This window comes from Macaca nemestrina, chromosome 2, assembly GCF_043159975.1.
Source record: "Macaca nemestrina isolate mMacNem1 chromosome 2, mMacNem.hap1, whole genome shotgun sequence".
In the NCBI taxonomy this organism is placed as follows: domain Eukaryota; kingdom Metazoa; phylum Chordata; class Mammalia; order Primates; family Cercopithecidae; genus Macaca; species Macaca nemestrina.
In genome coordinates, this window is record NC_092126.1 from 188,327,315 (window position 1) to 188,346,293 (window position 18,979).

The 18,979-nt window shown below is 34.0% G+C and overlaps 1 long non-coding RNA gene across 3 annotated transcripts in view; it reads right to left on the minus strand.

Annotated features, from left to right (window-relative positions):
• Positions 1-8,929: 8,929 nt before the first annotated feature.
• Positions 8,930-18,979, minus strand: part of LOC105477426 (uncharacterized) — a 213,669-nt gene continuing 203,619 nt past the window's right edge. For all 3 annotated transcript variants that reach the window (XR_984661.2, XR_011620406.1, XR_011620407.1), the window contains one exon: positions 8,930-9,113. This is a non-coding gene — a long non-coding RNA (uncharacterized lncRNA). The remainder of the gene's footprint in view (positions 9,114-18,979) is intronic.

The window sequence follows — 18,979 nt, forward strand, 5'->3', positions numbered from 1 at the left end:
TACCTTGACTTTTCTTCAACTATCCGCACATTTTACATCTAGATAACAAATCTATAGAAAATATTAAAAAATGCAGAACTTTTAGAATAAATCATAGGAAGGCTGGGTGCAGTGGCTCACATCTTTAATCCCAGCACTTTGGGAGGCCAAGGCAGGAGGATCACCTGGGGTCAGGAGTTCCAGACCAGTCTGGCCAACATGGCAAAACCCCATCTCTACTAAAAATACAAAAAGCAGCTGGGCGTGGTAGTGCATGCCTGTAATCCCAGCTCCTTGGGAGGCTGAGGCAGGAGAATCACTTGAAGTAGGGAGACAGAGGTTGCAGTGAGCCAAGATCACACCACTGCACTCTAGCAGCCTGGGTGGCAGAGTGAGACTTCATCTCAAAAAAATAAAAAAATAAAAATAAAAATAAAGAAAACATAGGAAGTTTTTGGTACTTTTGGATATATAAGAGTTTATTAGAACAAGAATTTAAAAATTATAAAAGTAAATATTGGTAAACTGGGCTTCATCACTCTTATAATCTTCCTTAAGAGATACCACAAAGAAAATGAAAGAGAAAGCCATGTTAGAAGATACAGTTGCAAATCATTTATCATTGATGAAGGCATTTTATTCAGTACTAAAAAAAGTCCCTTAACAGATTTCTAAGAAGAAAATCAGTAATCCAATAAAAAGAGCACAAATATTTGAAAATAATTTCACAGAAGAAGTGACTAATAAGCTCATAAAAATATGTAACTGTCATTTGTTATTAGAAAACTGCAAGTTAAATCTACTTTGGCATATCAGTACACACTCAAAATAGCTTTATTTGAAAAGACAAACAAGGATAGGGTTTTCAATGTAGACTCTATGCATTGCCAATGGGAAAGTAAAATAGTGCTGTTAAATTGAAAACAGTTTGAGAGTTTTTCCTAAAGTTAAATACATCCTTAATATATGACCCAAGTTACATTTCTAGGCTTCTACTCTAAAGTAAAAATGTACCTACAAACAATCTGGTACTTAGATGTTCATCGTAGTATATAATAGCCATATACTATTTCTATTTACACTTGAATGATTATATATATTTGAGTATTTATAGTAGCATAAAGGAGTATACAATAGCCAAAACCAAAAAGAACTCAAAAACTAATCCTCCTCACTCTCAACCCTGATCCCAGATAAACATATATCTGTTTCCTTCGGCATATTTTCTATAAATTCAATCACGAAATAGTTTAAGTCTGATTTCTACCAGTTACCTACCATGACGATTTTTGAGATTGATGGACTTTTGTGTATATCAGCAATTTGTTCTTTCTTTGTATGTGAGAGGATGCTGGGTGGTATTCCACTCTATAGGTATAGTGAATATTGTTTATTCACCTAATGAGTGCTGAGAGGAAAAGGCAAAACATTTAAGGCTAATATTGCAAAATAAAAAAGTTTTCAAATTAATATTCATATTTTCTACCTTAAGAACAAAAAAGAACTAATTAAACTTCAAAATAAACAAAAAGATGAAAGTAATAAATATTAGTAATCATATTAATAATCAATAAAATATTTAAAAATAGCACATACATTGATAAACTCATATTCCAATTTTTAAAGAATAATGAAATTGATCTATCCATATTGATTAGAAAAAATATATAAATTACTAATATCAGAAATAAGGGAGATTTATCATTTTAAAACCAACAGATATTAAAATGATAATAAGAGAATATTATAAATTATTTTATTCAAGTTTTTCCAAAAGCTTCAGCTAAATGCACAATTTGAAATACCCATAGCTAATCATATCCCCACAAAGTAAATTCCTGGCCCAGAAGCCTTTAATACTAAATTCCACTAAACATTTGTGGAAGATATAAAATAATTCTGCATAAACGCTTTCGGAAATTAGAAGAGATGGGAACACTTCTTAAAGGGCTGAATTACCTCAATATTTTAAACAGGCAAATATAAGAAAAATGCTATGAAGCATGTTCTTCAAGAATATGTGTGAACATTTTTTTAAATTAAAAATTCAAATCCAGCAACATATTAAAAAAAAAAAAGATATAATACAACATGACCCATTGGTGTTTTTCTCAGGAATGCAAGGTTAATTTAGCAATTAAAAAAGTAATTTATTTGAACATATTAGTAAAAAGAAAAAACATGATCATGAAAAAGCAACAGAAACTATAGGGACAGAGAAAGATCAGTGACTGCCTTGGGAGGGGAAGCACAGGAATGACATGATGAAGAAAGTGGAGAGGGGATGAATATATTCATATTCTTGATTGTGATGATGATTTCACAGGTGTATTCACATGTCAATTTAAATTATACAGTTTATTATGTTAATTATAATTCAAGAATATTAAAAAAAAAACAAAAAACAATGAAAAAGACAAGAAATCACAAGCCAGAGACTGGGAAGAATATTGTTAAAACATTGATTTGAAAACTAATCTGTGTGAAACACACTTATTCCTCATAAATAAGAAGATAATCCAACATAATTGAACAAGGACATTGAACACACATTTTGTCAAAGACTTTAAGGATGTCTTGCAGTTTTGCTTTTGAAGACGGGGGCAGTCAGTTGCCGTGTAAATAGGTGACTACCCAGAAACACTGTTCTGCCTGTCCAAATTCAAACTCACCACACAGAGAAGCTCCTTGAAGGAGAACTGAGGCTCTTGTTTCAGCCCCGGGTGACAGCGCTAATTTGCTAGACTTCTGAGTAAGGCTCTTTTGAAGTGGATCCTCCAGCAACCTGGAACAAAGATGAATTTCTCCCACTAGTCTTTATCTAAATTTTAGAATTGTAAGCCAATTACTAAGACTGTTGTTTTAAGCCACTAATGTGAGGTTGTTTTTAACCTAGCCATTGAAATGAGAAACCATGCCAAAAATGGAAAAATCCCAAGCCACCTGGAAAGGCCAACCGGAGACAAAAACAAGCCTCTCTGGCTAATATTGCTCCCTGACCCCCCAGATGATAACCAGCACTAACTGCCAGTCAAAATGGCCTGCCAGTCCATTTTGGATCATTCAGACACTGCTACTCCCAAGTCAATAATACATGAAGTAGAGAAACAAAGTTAGTCCTCAGAATTGTGAAAAATAATGACTTGTTTTTGTCTAAGCTACTAAGTTTGTTATTCTTGATGATTCAGCAGTAGATAGCTAAAACACTTCAGTTCTGTATCTTTCACATCTTGTTTGTCACAAAGACTTTAGAGAAGAATAATTTTCAGTTTTCATGATTCCAAACCTCTATTTGTCTCCTAAAATTAACTCTTTAGAATTTATGTTTTCCTTACTCCATACTCTACCATGTTCACATCTAAAAGTTTCAAATTTAGTCCCTTCTCAAAGGTGGGTATAATGTATTGCCCATTTTTTTTTTCCTGTTGGTGCTCACCAGAGGTGGTGTAGTAGACTGGTTAATAGAGCAAAATCTCAGATGTATTTTCTATACCTGATGCCTACCACTAGCTATGTGTTTTCCTGTGTGTCAATTTCCTCATATGAAAAATGGGGTTTATAAATGTACCTTTACTCAAAACAAGATAGTATAGACATAATGAGGTAATGTCACTTGTATCATGATTTGAATAATGTCTAAAACATTTTAAGATGTTAAAAAAATTATGCTGATAATCATTACTTCCATTATTCATAAGTAGGATCGTAGACAAAGCCCACTTTTAATTTTCACTATTAATTGTGATGAACAAAGAAAAGGATTACCATTCTTTCCCTAAAAAGTTTCAGAATTTCCTCTCTTATATTTTCATTTCAATGGCAGTAGCCATACCGAAAGTTATCATAACCTGCAATAGAGGGTACCAAAAGAATTTGTTGTTATAAAAGTGCTATTTGTATGTCAGTTAGGTAAGTGGGGGTAAAGTTTGGAAGATGAAACCACCAGCATTAGCTTGGCTACACATAAGAAATATCAAAAAAGTTGGCATTGTTTATAACATCAATTTTAAATGTACTTTAAATATGTAATTATATGGTTATGAAAAATGTAAAATGTACACTTATTTTAGAAAATTGAAAAATGGTAATTCAGTGATAAACACTTTTTACAAATTTGCACACATCAAAATATTGCACCTTTTCTGCAGGTACTAAATTTTTAATATTGAGTGAAACAATGAAAACTGTAAAGTGGGAAAACAAATTTAACTTGAAATCATGTAAATAATAAAGGATAGCTTTGGAATACATATCACTACAGATTCCATGTGCATAAGTATTTCACGCTTTCTCTTAGTTATAAAATTATCAAATATATCGTCCAGAATAAAGTTGGTATCACACAGCAAGTGCTCCTAAACTTTTTTTCTATATAAATAACACATGTAACTAGGTTGTTCTTCATCACTTTCTTTGTTTTTATATTGGTTAGTTTTCAAGAGACTGCTATCATTTTTTACAGGTTAATTGGCTCATATATAAATCTCTAGAGTTGCAGGAAGCATGGCATATTTCCAGTTTCGGCTCTAACATGAAATGAGCTTGAAATTTATCATTCTTATACTTACAAAAATAAAATGTGAAATTCAAAGAATTTTCTTGAACCTACCAGAGAACTGAGGGCACAAAACAAACCACCACCCTAGGATCTGGAGTGAAGTGAACCCAGAAAGACACATTCTAAACGTGCTTCCTGGAGCAGAAGTTGTTGGAGACACAAACTGGTAAAAACACTTAAATGATAATTTTGATGAATGACTAGGGCAGAGTGTGGACTCATGTAAGAGCAAGAAACTCCTGGAGAGGTAATGTTGGCAGCAGGTCCATACTTTCATGGGTTTAACTCCAGGAATCTCCACTGGTTCTCATAAACAATATCTGATAAATGCCCCCTCATGGTTCTGACAGGTGGGCAGGAAGAGCAATTACTGTGAAATACATCTTGAGTCTCCTCCATAGCACAGTCTTAATATCCAGGCAGAGGCACTTTGCCATAAGGCCATTTACCCACTACAAGCTCCTCCAGTCTTACTGTCTAACCTACAGGGGTGAGGAAAGAAATAAAAACAGTCCATGGTGGTCTGAATTTTAAGGAAATAGACTGGGGACACAGCACCCTGTGAAAGGAATAAGGTGTTGGCAGGGGGAGACCACTACCTTTGAAGACACACTTGTGAAAGAAAGCCCCAAAGAAGAGGTCCATTAAAAGACAGATTTAATTATAATATTATAGAATTTCCCCCATCCCTGCAATATGCCACCACACCGACAGAGCTCTAGTGTAATAGAGGGTTGTAACCTAAATAGCTGCAAGACGCAGACTCTCTCTGAGAAGTCTTAAGCAAAGCCCAAAGTCAAGACTGAAGACAAAACAAAGATACTAGGGAAATTTTAAATGTCTCACACTTATAAGTTACAGAAAATATGCAACACAGTCCAATTCCTAGCCTGACTAACATAAATCTTCCTACTAGTGATCGACGTACCTTGGTTTCTATCACCCACTACAATGTGTCCAGTTTTCAACAAAATATTGCAAGCCACGTCAAAACAGAAGTGAAAACACAGCCTAAAGAGACAAAGTAATTATTAAAGCCAAATCAGGTATGATGTAATTTTTGAAATCGTAAAACAGGGAATTTCAAATCACTATATCATTATTTTAAGGACTCTACCGGGAAAAAAGCAGAAAATACAAAAGAACAGGTGGATAGCATAAGAAAAGGGATAAAAATTCTAAGAACAAATTTAAAAATTAATCTCAGAAATTTAAAAAAAAATTGTAAATGATATTAACAATGGCTTTGGCCGGGTGCGGTGGTTGACGTCTGTAATCCCAGCACTTTGGGAGGCTGAGGCGGGCAGATCACAAGGTCAGGAGATGGAGACCATCCTGGCTAACACAGTGAAACCTCGTCTACTAAAGATACAAAAAAGTTAGCCTGGCGTGGTGGCGGGTGCCTGTAGTACCAGCTGCTCGGAAGGCTGAGGCAGGAGAATGGCGTGAACCCAGGAAGCGGAGCTTGCAGTGAGCTGAGATCGTGCCACTGCACTCCAGCCTGGGTGACAGAGCGAGACTCCATCTCAAAAAAAAAAAAAAAAGAAAAAAAAAGAAAAAAAAAGAATGGCTTTTTTTGGCTTTGGCTTTCTTTGGCTTTGATGGCCTCATCAGTAGATTTTACACTAGTGACAGAAGAAACAACCTAAAGAAAAGCCAATAGAAACTTCTGAAACTTAAATGCAAAGAGAAAAATAAATCAGCAAAGAGCATCCAAGAACCCTGGGATGATATAAAATGATTAACACATGAACAAGTCAAATTTCATATGATGAAAGAAAGTAACGATGGTCATGAACTTTCAAAAATTAAAGACAGGCACAAAACCATAGATCCAGGAAGCTTAGAAAGCCCTCAGCAGAATACATTTTTAAAAAATCATACCTAGACATATCATATTTGACCCTTAGAACACATAAGACAAAGATAAAAATCTTGAAAAAAGTCAGATAGGATGAAACATATTACCTATAGAAGAACAAAAATAAGAATCATAGCCAACTTCTTATTAGAAACTGTGCAAACAAAATAGAATGGAGTGAAACATTTGAAGTATTGAAAGGAAAAATGTCAACATTGAGAGCTTCATACAGGAAAATTATCCTTCAAAATGAAGGAGAAATAATAGTAAAAAGGTGTTGGATTTGGATTATAGTGTATGGACAGGTACAATGAATAATAACAATGTAATTAGGAAGAGGAGGGAATATTTGGGAATGCTGTCAATTGAGGAATCAAAAATTTATAGAATTGGAAAGGAGAGCTTTATTTCTCTTAAAGAATTGTACCCTGCAAGCTAGCCACTCTGAAAGCTGGGAAGTGTAGCCTCTAGTAGAAGTCCAGAGCAAGCACTTCCAGTGCGGGAAAGAAAAAACAGGATTTTATGCTGAGTGGGATGGCCAAATATATGTATTTAATAAGCTCTGAGAGAAGTCATGAATATTTATGAAAGAAGAGACATGCACATGCACAAATGAGTTTCATGCCTCTTTATGGGTCACATGGTCAACAAACTGCAGCTATAGCATGATCTTAGGGTGGAGTTTCAGCCCTCCTATATCAAAGGTGAAGCACAGGACACAGAACCCTCACTGCAGATCTTCCACTTTGAGTTGGTCAAAACTAGTCTCAAGGTGATGCTCAGTTTTTATTAATAGCAAGGAACGCATTGTGAAACTAATGAGCCATCACACTGGAACTGCATGGAGGGAGTCTAGTCGCAACCTCAGATGATTGCCTAAAGGTAATAAAGAAATGAGGCATTCATTTTTTGTTGTTGTTTTCCAGAGCTGGTTTCTGCTTACTCTTTAGGAAAGAATTCCGGTTAAAGGTTAATAAGTAATGAACATAATGAAGCATGTCCAACTTTTTATCCTGTCATTGCCAGGAACTCAGTCTTTAAGATTTCTCTGGGGCCCTGCTGGCCAAGAGAGGTTCTGTTTCAGTCAGTTGTGTGGTTTGATGGGCTTAGAACTTTTATTTCTCACTGTAAGGTATTTCCCTATACATGAATGGTACAGTGTTATTTATGGGTTGCCTAAGATTAATTAAAAATAAATATTGTAAACTATAGACAACTACTAAAAGATAGATAGATAGATGAAATTACATAAAATCCTCAAATAAGAAAAGGCAGAAAAAGTGAGCTTAAAAAGAAACAAAGAACAAGTCCGACAAATAGGAGACAATTGAAAGTACACATATATAAATTCAGTTATATAAATAATCATTATACATGTGAGTAGTCTAAATACACCACTTAAAACACACAGATTGTTAAACTAAATTAAAAAAAGATGTTTTTAATCAGAAACTATATATATATATATCAACTATACGTTTTCTATCAGAAACTAATTTTAAATATAAAGACTCAAATAGTTCAGAGGAAAGGATGGAGTATGTCAACACTACTTAACAGGAAGTTAGAGTAGCTGTATTAATTTCAAAGTGAATTTAAGAAGAAGAAAAATTATCAGGTAAAAAGAGAAGTATTACATAATCCAATTTGCAAAATGATATAATTCTTAAGCATATGTACCTAACAGAGCATCACATTTTGAAGATGTTGAAACTAACCTTTTTCAGAACTACCAGTTTTGACATATATTAAATTTGGCTCAAATATGAAAAGTGGAATGGAATCTAATAAATGAGATTACTTACATTCTCTCTAGAATGTAATGATTTAAAAACACAAAGCAAAAATAAAATATTCATATTATATAGAAACCTAGATACATTCTTCCTCTAGTTAAGTCACACACATCCAAACCATTCACTGCTATTTGTCAAAAACAACAGAGTTTTTCATAATCTCCTGTCTAGATTCCACATTTATCAGCCAGGCAAAGTTAAAGTTAGATAGATTATTTGTAGAGGTATCTTTATTGTTATACTTGGAAAGGAGACATCAGAGATAATTACATCATCATCTTTTTTTTTTTTTAACTTGTTTCTCAATCCAGGATAATTATATTGAACATTGCAATCAAAAGAGACAAAGAATAATTTCTATCTCCCTAAAGCAATGACAATCAACCAGTGAGTGAATAGTTTGCCTAATGAGACAGTTATGACACTCGATGATTCTCTAAAATCAAGGTTATTTGAGCTTTTGAAAAGTACTTCACAGTCTCTTCATGCAATAGGGAGTGGGGTCGTAAAGCATTACAAAAATTTAATATAATCTCATTATTTTCTTTAAAATATTTTAAAACATTATATATTAGTAATGATTGTTTAGGTTTTCATAAGCAACAAATATTTTCCTAACTTACATTTTTTTTAAATGAAGAAAGCTCTTCCAGCTTAAGAACAAGTATCTTTGCTTTAATTTTTATATTTGAATGGTACTTTGATTTGTGCTAGAGGTAAGCATGAAACAACTGCTTCATCAAATAGTTACTTTTATTTAGAGTTCTCCTACTCACAGTAATCCTTATATGCATAATTAACAATAATCATAGAGAAGCGTGTCTGTTGGCATTATCTGGGAGAGAGAGGCCTATTAAAAGCACACCAACTTAGACATTTTGCTAGGTAAGGCCGTGGTGTCAGCATCTTCTCTTGTACTCTGGAAAACATAATAAAATAAAATTTATATTGCTACCTAATTATAAATAAAACACATAAAGGAATTTGGGAGATTGTATAAGTACCAAGATTATATAAATTATGTAAAAAAGCAGATGGCTGATGGATAGCAGTTACTAAATAGATGTAACCAAATATTATACTCATAGGAGTTCAGAAGATGAAAGAAATAATAAACAGATCTTAAACATCAATTTATGTAGAAATGAGAGAAGTAATCCACACAGTATAGACAGCTAGACAAGGAAATTGACTAAAAGACCTCAGTGGCCTCAATATTTCAGGATAAGATCAAGTAGAGAAGTCATTCCTTTTTCCAACTTTCTTTAAAATTCTAGATTGAAATTTTAAAAGCTAGTCCAAATATGCAAACCAACTTGTCTAAAGCAAAAGTCACTATTTCTGGCCAAATATGCTTTTCCTACTTACCATTCTTTTCCTAATAATGGTAGTTTAGACATTTAGTTTCAGAGTCTCACAATAACCTTTGTCTTCTCAGTTTTCCTTGCCCAACATTTGCTAAAATTACCATCCAATCTTAGCAAAAAGTCTTTTTTGTGGGTTTAGCTAATCATCTATTTGGGAGGAAAAAAATGCTTTGCCCTTTGGTTCTAATCTCAATATCTTGGGACCTAAGATGTGCTAAAACAATACTAGTTTATGACTTTAAAAAATGAAGTTCCTTTGGTATCACATGCTTGAATCTTACCCACCATTTCTTTTACACCATCACTATATGCTCTTTGTTACCTGGAATCTGTGGCATTACTATAGCCTTCCAATCAGCCCGCTTCGTCTCTCATCAAAACCTCTAACTGCTAACAGATTAAACTTTACAAGTACACCATACTCTTTCTCTTCCTTCTCCTATTTCTTTTTCCCTTTTTCCTCCTCCTCCTCCTTCTCCTTCTACTTCCCACCATCTACCCTCCACAGTCTAATAAATAACATTTGCATTTCTCTGTCAATCAAGTTATTGTCTATTTTATTATAAACTACTTTTAAAAAAATTCTAACTTTTATTTTATATTTGAGTGTACATGTACACAATTAACTGAGTAGATTGTGTGAGGGTGAGGTTTGGGGTGCTATTGATCCTGTCACCCAGATAGTGAGCACAGTATCCAATAGTGAGTTTTTCAAACCTTGCTGCACTCTCTTCTCCCCCAGTAGTCCCAGTGTCAACTGTTGCCATCTTTATGTCCATGAGTACCAATATTTGGTTCCCAACTTTAAGTGAGAACATGCTGTATTTGGATTTCTGTTCCTGCATTAATTTGCTAAGGATGATGGCCTCCAACTGCATCTGTGTTATCGCAAAGGCTGTAAAGAACACATTTTTGTTTCTTTTTTATGGCTGGGTAGTATTCCATTACATACATATAAACATATATTATATATTTAATATATAATATTATATATTATAATATAATTTATATTTAACAAATTATATATAATATAATTTAATATATTATATATTATATAAACATATATAATATATAAATATATAGTGTATATTATACAAACATATATAATATATAAATATATATTGTATATTATACAAACATTTATAATATATAAATATATTTGTATATTATGTTATAATATATAATATATATGATTTATATTTATATTAATTATATATACTTAAATATATTTTATATATGTAAAACATAATTATATATTATATATGTAAAATATAAAATATAAATATATATTATATATAATATATATTATATACATAATATATCTATATTTCTTCAGTCCACCATTGATGAATATCCAGGTTGATTCCATGTCTTTACTACTGTGAATAGTGCCACAATGAACATATGAGTGCACATGTATTTTTAGTAGAACATTTTGTTTTATACATACCTGGTAATGGGATTGCTGGGTTGAGTAGTAGTTTCATCTTAAGTTCTTTGAGTAATGTTCATACTGCTTTCCACAGTGGCTGAACTAATTTACATTCACACCAACAGTGTGGGAATGTAAGCATTCCTTTTTCACTGCAGTCTCTGCATCATCTGTTGTTTTTGACTTTTTAATAATAGCCATTCTGACTGGTGTGAGATGGTATTTTATTGTGGTTGAAATTTGCATTGTTCTCATGATTAGTGATGGAGAGCATTTTTTCACATGTTTGTTGGTCACTCGTATGTCCTCTTTTGAGAAGTGTCAGTTGATGTCTTTTGCCCAATTTTAATGGGTTTTTGTTTTTCGCATGTCCAATTGTTTAAGTTTCTTATAGACTCTGGATATTAGATCTTTGCTGAAAGCGTAGTTTGTAAATATTTTATCCCGTTTAGTAAGTTATCTGATTATTCTGTTGACAGTTTCTTTTGCTGTACAGAAGCTCCTTAGTTTAATTAGACATTACTTGTCTATTTTTGGGTTTGTTGCAATTGCTTTTGAGAACTAAGTCATAAATTATTTCCCAAGGCTGATGTCTAGAATGACATTCCTAGGTTTATGTCTAAGATTCTTATACTTTGAGGTTTCACATTTAAATATTTAATCTATATCAAGGTAATTTTTGTATATAGTAAAAGGTAGGGGTCCAGTTTCATTTTTCTGAATATGGCTAGCCAGCTGTCCTAGCACTTTTTATTGAACAGGGAGTCCTTTCCCCATTGCTTAGTTTTGTTGACTTTGTCGAAGATCAGATGTCTGTAGGTGTGCAGCTTTATTACTAGGCTCTCTATTCTGCTCCATTGGTGTATGTGCCTGTTATCGTATCAGTACTGTGCCGTTTCAGTTACTGTAACATCATAGTATAGTTTGATGTTGGGTAATGTGATGCCTAGGGCTTTATTCTTTTTTGCTTAGGGTTTTGGCTCTTTTTAATTCTATATGAAATTTTATCCTTTTTGCTTAGGCTTGTTTTGGCTATTTTGGCTCCTTTTGATTCCATGTGAAATTTGGAATAGTTTTTCCTAGTTATAAAAAAATGGCATTGGTAGTTTGATAGCAATAGCATTGAATGTGTAGATCACTTTGGGCTATGGCCATTTTAATGATGTTGATTCTTCTAATCCCTGAGCATGGAATGTTTTTCCATGTGGCTGTGTCATCTGTGATTTCTTTCAGCATTGTTTTGTATTTCTTCTTGTGGAGATGTTTCACTTTCTTGGTTAGATGTATTCCTCGGTATTTTAATTTTTTGTGTGGCTATTGTAAATGGGATTGAATTCTTGATTTGACTCTCAGCTTGAAAGGAGAGAAATGCTACTAGTTTTTGAACATTGATTTTTTTTTTTTAAATAATGGAGTCTCTCTCGTCGCCCAGGAGGGAGTGCAGTGACCCAATCTTGGCTCACTGCAACCTCCACCTCCTGGGTTCAAGCAATTCTCCTGCCTCAGCCTACTGAGTAGCTGGTACTACAGGTGCTCACCACTACGCCCAGCTAATTTTGATATTTTTAGTAAAGACGGGGTTTCACCATGTTGGCTAGGCTGGTCCCGAACTCCTGACCTCAGGTAATCCACCAGCCTTGACCTCCCAAAGTGCTGGTATTACAGGCGTGAGCCACAGCGCCTGGCCTGAACATTAATTTTTGTATCCTGAAACTTATAAAATATTTTTTCATCCATATCAACAACCACACTAAAGTGTGATTAATTTTGTATAACCAAAATGATTTATTGTTTTTTCATACCTTGTACATGTTCACTTGTGCTTTTGCTCACAATGTCTTTGCCATTCACTATGTCATCTTTTTAACCTATCAAAACCCTATTCCTAGTCATAGACACAAGGGAAATCCCAATTACTTTCATCATCTACGCATCAGGATTCCCCCCACAACAACACAACTAGCAAAAATGTGACGCCCTCCTCTTTGAAATAAGAAATATATGTGTAACTTATATTCCACATGATAGTGCTGCTATTCATAAACTCATTTTTGCCCCTATCCATTTGTGTTTCTTTGTATTTCCTATAGCTTTGGACATTATTTCCAAAAGTAGGTACTGATTAACTTTTTATATGAGTAATTAAATTTTAAGTCAAACTTTCTTTTAAAATAGGATGTTGGGAAGATTAGTTTATTAACTTGTAAATAATAAATTAATTAAACAAAAGAAAAAATAAACACCAAAATGCTGTGTTGACCAATAATATCAATTTATCAAAATTCCATACATGAACATCTACCAGATAGTTCTTTTGAAGGTCGTATTTAAGCTGAATTTCCCTCATGATCAAATAAGCCTGTTATTTAGTTGTTGAAATGATCCAAGTATGTTTCTAATCTGTGTAATGCAAAAAGATACATAAATATTTATGCAATGCAAATTTCAACAATAAAACTTATCAACTTTTTAGTTGAAACTTCTATTTAATTGATTCCATTTAACACTTAGCTGAACACCAAGTAAACAAAGAGGCTGACACATAGTATGAAAGTAAGATAGCAACTGATGGAAGTCAGTTGTAAGCCTTATTTTCCATAAGGAACAAAAACATAGTTTCTGAGATTGCAACACATTCCAATTAATAATTACATGTGACTCACGCCTGTAATCCCAGCACTTTGGGAGGCCAAGGCGGGCGGATCCCGAGGTCAGGAGATCGAGACCATCCTGGCTAACACAGTGAAACCCTGTCTCTGCTAAAAATACAAAAAAAATAGCCAGGCGCTTGTAGTCCCAGCTACTCCAGAGGCTGAGGCAGGAGAATGGCAAGAACTCAGGAGGTGGAGCTTGTAGTGAGTCCAGATCATGCCACTACACTCCAGCCTGGGCGACAGAGCGAGACTCTGTCTCAAAAAAATAAACAAACAAATAAAAAACAAAATAATAATAATAATTAGATTATTGAAATCATTAAAAATAAACAGCCTACCTAAATAAATGTAAAATCTTATTCTGATTGCAGTGAAGTTTAAAAACTTTATGTTAGTTGTTAGGCAAATTAAAAAATTTGTTCAGAACAAAATGTTTGATATATATCCAATGATTATATAATAATCACAATATGCAATTGTAGCAAAAAGTATAATCTGAAACTGATTATTTAAGAATAAAGGCAATTATGTGCATTACTTTCTAAAATATGTGTTATTTATTCTTTATACTGGTAAATTTTCCACTATTGACATTAAACCTGCTATTTACATGAAATCTACTATAGTTGAATAATTTTAAAACTGCTTTTGAAAAAGATAATACATTTTACAGGCTTTTATCCTCAATATTATAATCAACTTTTGTAAAAAGTAAAGGTGTTTGAAAAATGCTTTGTAAAAGCAAATAGACAGAAATAATTTCTTGGGCTAAGGATTACCGTGGAAAAGAAAACACACACACACACACACATCACAAAGTCATACTCTCTTAAATTTCAAGTCAGGGGCACAGAAAAACATTTTTTGAAATCATATTAGAAAATTGCCTTACTACGTATTATGCATGAAGTATGTGTGTGTATATATGTATATACCTATATATATTATAAAATTATTCTCCAACCATATGAATTAGAGTATGAAACATGGCTTTCTATGTCTTAAATTTTATCCATCCTTTTTGATATGGCCTGTCACTTATGATCTTAGCGCAAGACTAATCACTGCTGTTCTTGGTAACTCTCTAGCCTCATATAGCCTCTTTGTTTGCAATCTCTCATCCTTAAAAATGTATTACTAGCTGATCCTGAGTGACCTTTTAAAAGGAGTATCCTTTTTTAAAGGACATAAATTTTATTACATTATTTATCTGCTAAAAATACTCTAACAACGATCACATTTGAGATAATATCTAAACATTTAGCCTGATTTTCATAGTTATTTAGAGATATAGACACAAATATAGATGACATATAGACAAAGGCATAGATGTCGATATAGACTGAGATACAGATAATCTCCCCTGTTTTCTTCTTTAGTCTTATTTTTCCCACTGTCACCTGATGTTCGTGTCACACGGAGCTGTTTACAATTCTCCCCGGCAAGGGCAGCGTGTCCTCTTTGAACATGCTACTCTATTGCCTATAATATTTATCTGTACTAATTTTCTTCAAGAAGTTGTACTTGATCCTTCAATGTGTTGTAGTTGTACCTCCTAACCTTTATTTATCACTAAAAAATGGGGAAGGAGAAAATGAGAGAGAGGGGGAAGGGAAATGATGAAAGAAAAAGACGTAGCGAGCTATAACAATAGGGAGAACACGCAACCAATGAGATCTGCAAACATCTTATTGGTTAGGCAGAGAAAGACTTTTCTTTTACAGGGAGGAGTAAATCAGGCTAGAAAGAACCCTGGATGGAGGAATGGGATGAGTAAAGGGGAATGATGGGACAGTAGATATGAATGTTTTTACCTGAGGCCCAGCCTATTCTCAGCAGTGGTCATTAAAGAGGAATTGTGTGTTGGCTTAAGGTAAGAGCCAGTCAAAGTTTAGGGCTTTGGAAGAAGAAGAAAAATCTAATTAAACTTTGATTAACAAGCATTTGGTTCTAATTGATTAGTGGAGACAAAACAGTTCAACTCACTTATGAGGCAAGGAGGGGAATTTGGAAAGTCTCCTTGTCAAGATTTATTAACAGAGCAGCTATATGTCTTCTAAATCATATGGTGAAGAATGATTGCTTGCCGTAAGCCCTTTTCTGAAACACAAACTATGGCAGGCCAAGTCTCACAAACAGCTGAACAGGCAGGCCTCTACGACAATGGTTTCAGCAGTGATTGAGTGGTTAGGTTAAATATTAAAGACGGAAAGAGCCAGTGCCCCTATACAAAGGCTGGAATGTAACAAAAGCCCACCAGGAGTCTTGCCTAGGCCTTTACTGGGCCTTGAAGCATGACAAGATAATGAAGGAATTCTTAACAGGACCCGTTTAGGATTAAACAAGTTTTATTGGAGGTCAGAAGAAACTCTTCACACTGTCCACCTCGGCTGGAGACAAGATAAAGGTAATCACTTCCAGAACCAGGAACTATCTAGATAAGCAAATTTACGGAGGTTCCGGAGGAAGGTGTCCAGGACCCAGACCTTAGTTATATATTAGAGGGAACCAGTCACTTGTGTCTTTAGATGAATGAACACTAACATGTAGATATATAGCGTAGAAGGTAGATAAGCACTGAAAAGCTTTGTAATTTGGGGTTGGTCTGGTGAATTACTCTTGGCCTTCTCCCTGTACCTGGTTACAGAAATAAACTCTCTTCTTTTCCAGTTTGTTTACATCTCATTTTTGGACTGTGAGAACAAGCATCCCAACCTTCGGTTTGGTCCAGGAACAAGACTGTGGGTAGGTTTCTTAATTGTCGCTGTTTTCTAAGAGCACAGGGCTCAGACAAAATTAATTTTTGTTACACCCTACAACTCAACATGTTAAATTGCTGAGTTTTGAACTCAAACTCACTCTATTCTTCTTATCAATTAGTCTATCTCCAAACTGTGCGTCACTATCCATTCGGTTGTTCAGTCCAGAAGTCTATGAGTTACCATTTGACTCCTTTCCTACAGACAGCCACACTTCCCCTGTATACTATATTTTCTCCCTCTTAAACATATTTCAAATTTTAAAATACTTTTCTATCTCAATAGCCACCTTCTTGTTCTAAACTATTATTTCTCACTTGAACTACTATCGCAAACTCTAGTCTAGCTTTCCTTCTTGTCATTCTCTCCACGGTAGGCAGATTATCTTTTAGAATGCAGCTGATCTCCTTCCTGCACTACTGCACTGAAAATATTCCTTGCTTAGCTTTGGTCTTCAGATACTAACCAAAACCTTTAACATGACCTTTAAAGCCATATGTGAAATCTCACCTATGTTTCCTTCCAGAGCCAACTCCCTCCACTCCACCCATTATTTTCCACATATGCTCAAACACCTCAACTTAATTTCCAGATCTTTATTTCCCGGACTCTTTCCCCTTTCTTCGTTTATTGTCAATTGTGATCTCACCTGCAACTGGTGAGTTAGCTATACTGTATTCTTTCCATGTCCCATGTTTGTATATATTGACCTGCCATTTCTCCATGTATCTATATGTAATATTCTCTATCTACAAGTGCAAAGAATTTCCATGTTCTCTGCCCCAGGATATCTCCCATTAACTATAATTTTTCTGTGACTATGGGAGAGTAAGTTTTGCCTGCTCATCACACTGCTTGGTTCCCACTTTGTAGAGTGCATGACACATTATATGGGGTCTGAAAAATGCAATGAGTGATGAAAAATACTGAATAAAAGATATAACTTATTAAAAGTACAAAATATATTGATAGCTAGCTAGCTAGCTTCAAATGTTTCTATAGAACAGTTCTTATTGGAAGATTATAATTTTGAAATATAAACAAATTATTTAATAGATGTAAAATGAGATGAGCTAGTGATAAAGGAGGCAGGCAAATTCCTGGGCAGACAAGGATGGATTCATGGTGAAACTCAACCTTCAAGCCAAGGACAACCAAGTTCCCAGCTCCAGATAAAATCCATGGACCAGAGTGAGAACTCCTATTCCCATTTGCCTTGCATTCTCCTGATTGGTCCTTTACTTTCACCTATTTTACATATACCTACCCTCCACTGATTAGCTCTATACACCATCTTGCCTCTTTCTGAATGGTACATTTTCCAAACCCACCCACAAGCCAATCAGCACGCACTACCCCATTCCAAGCCCATAAAAACCCCTGAACTCAGTCTTGTGACTGGAAACCCCCTTTTGGGTCCCCTCTCACTGCCAAAAGCTTTTTTGTAACTCAACAAATTTTACTCTGCCTTACTCACTCTCCAGTGCCCATGTACCTCATTCTTCTTGGGTGTGGAACAAGAGTTGGGAACTTACTGAACTACGTGAGTGAAAGAGCTGCAACACTAACTAGATCCTGCTGACATCCTCCCTACAGATATTTGATTTAGTGTATTATACTAAAATGATTGAGAACAACATGGTATGTGAACATACTTTATTTCAACTGTACACTAATTTAAAATTGCTTTTCTGAACCAGTCTGAGTATCTAATCACACTTATAATATTGCTTTTAACAAAAATAAATAAATAAATAAAAGAAAAACTACAGAGGATTAAATCTGAGGCAAAACCAAAAAGTTCTGCCCTTTCTTCTTTCATCCTCATTGTTTCTTTGGCTCTTATTCAGATCATGGTGAATAGTTTCTGTTGTATATAAAAGCTAGCCTTTCCTCTACACCTTTGTCAGTGGGAGTCCAGAAGTCTTTAGAAAACTAACTTATGCCCCAAAAAAGACATATGATCTTCAATAAGTAGGTGTGAATCTTATTATATACATAATTATTCACAAACATGAGTCACTTTAATTATTGTTTTAAGTGATTATATTTTTTACAGACTTATTCTTGCCTTACATTGTAAGGCATATGACATTATGCTTCTAAAATTATAAATGCAAATACAATTTTTTAAACTAAAGTCTATTCCTAAGAAAGAAGTTTATGAGTGAAACCTTATTTTATAGTTGATATTTTGCATGTAATGGTTGAACCATGTAATGAAAGGTGTTAACCAGAAAATAATTTTATTATACTGGTTTCACTTTTATCTAAATATTGGGTATATGAACATGCCCAATTAAAGCATAGATAATTTTAAATTAAAAGTATTTTGAGATTTTTAGTTATAATATTTGGCAATAATTATGTGGAATTTTATGGTTTTTTAGGTGAATTCATTTGTACTACTAACAATGCAAAGAAGAATTTTTTAGAATGCACACATAGAAGTGTATATTTGTTTTCTAGCCTGTACGTGTACTTTTTAAAAATTGAGATTTTTTTTTTTTTTTGTATTCCATGCAACTATCTTAGAATCTATTGCTTATGGTTATTGTAGAAGTATACACATA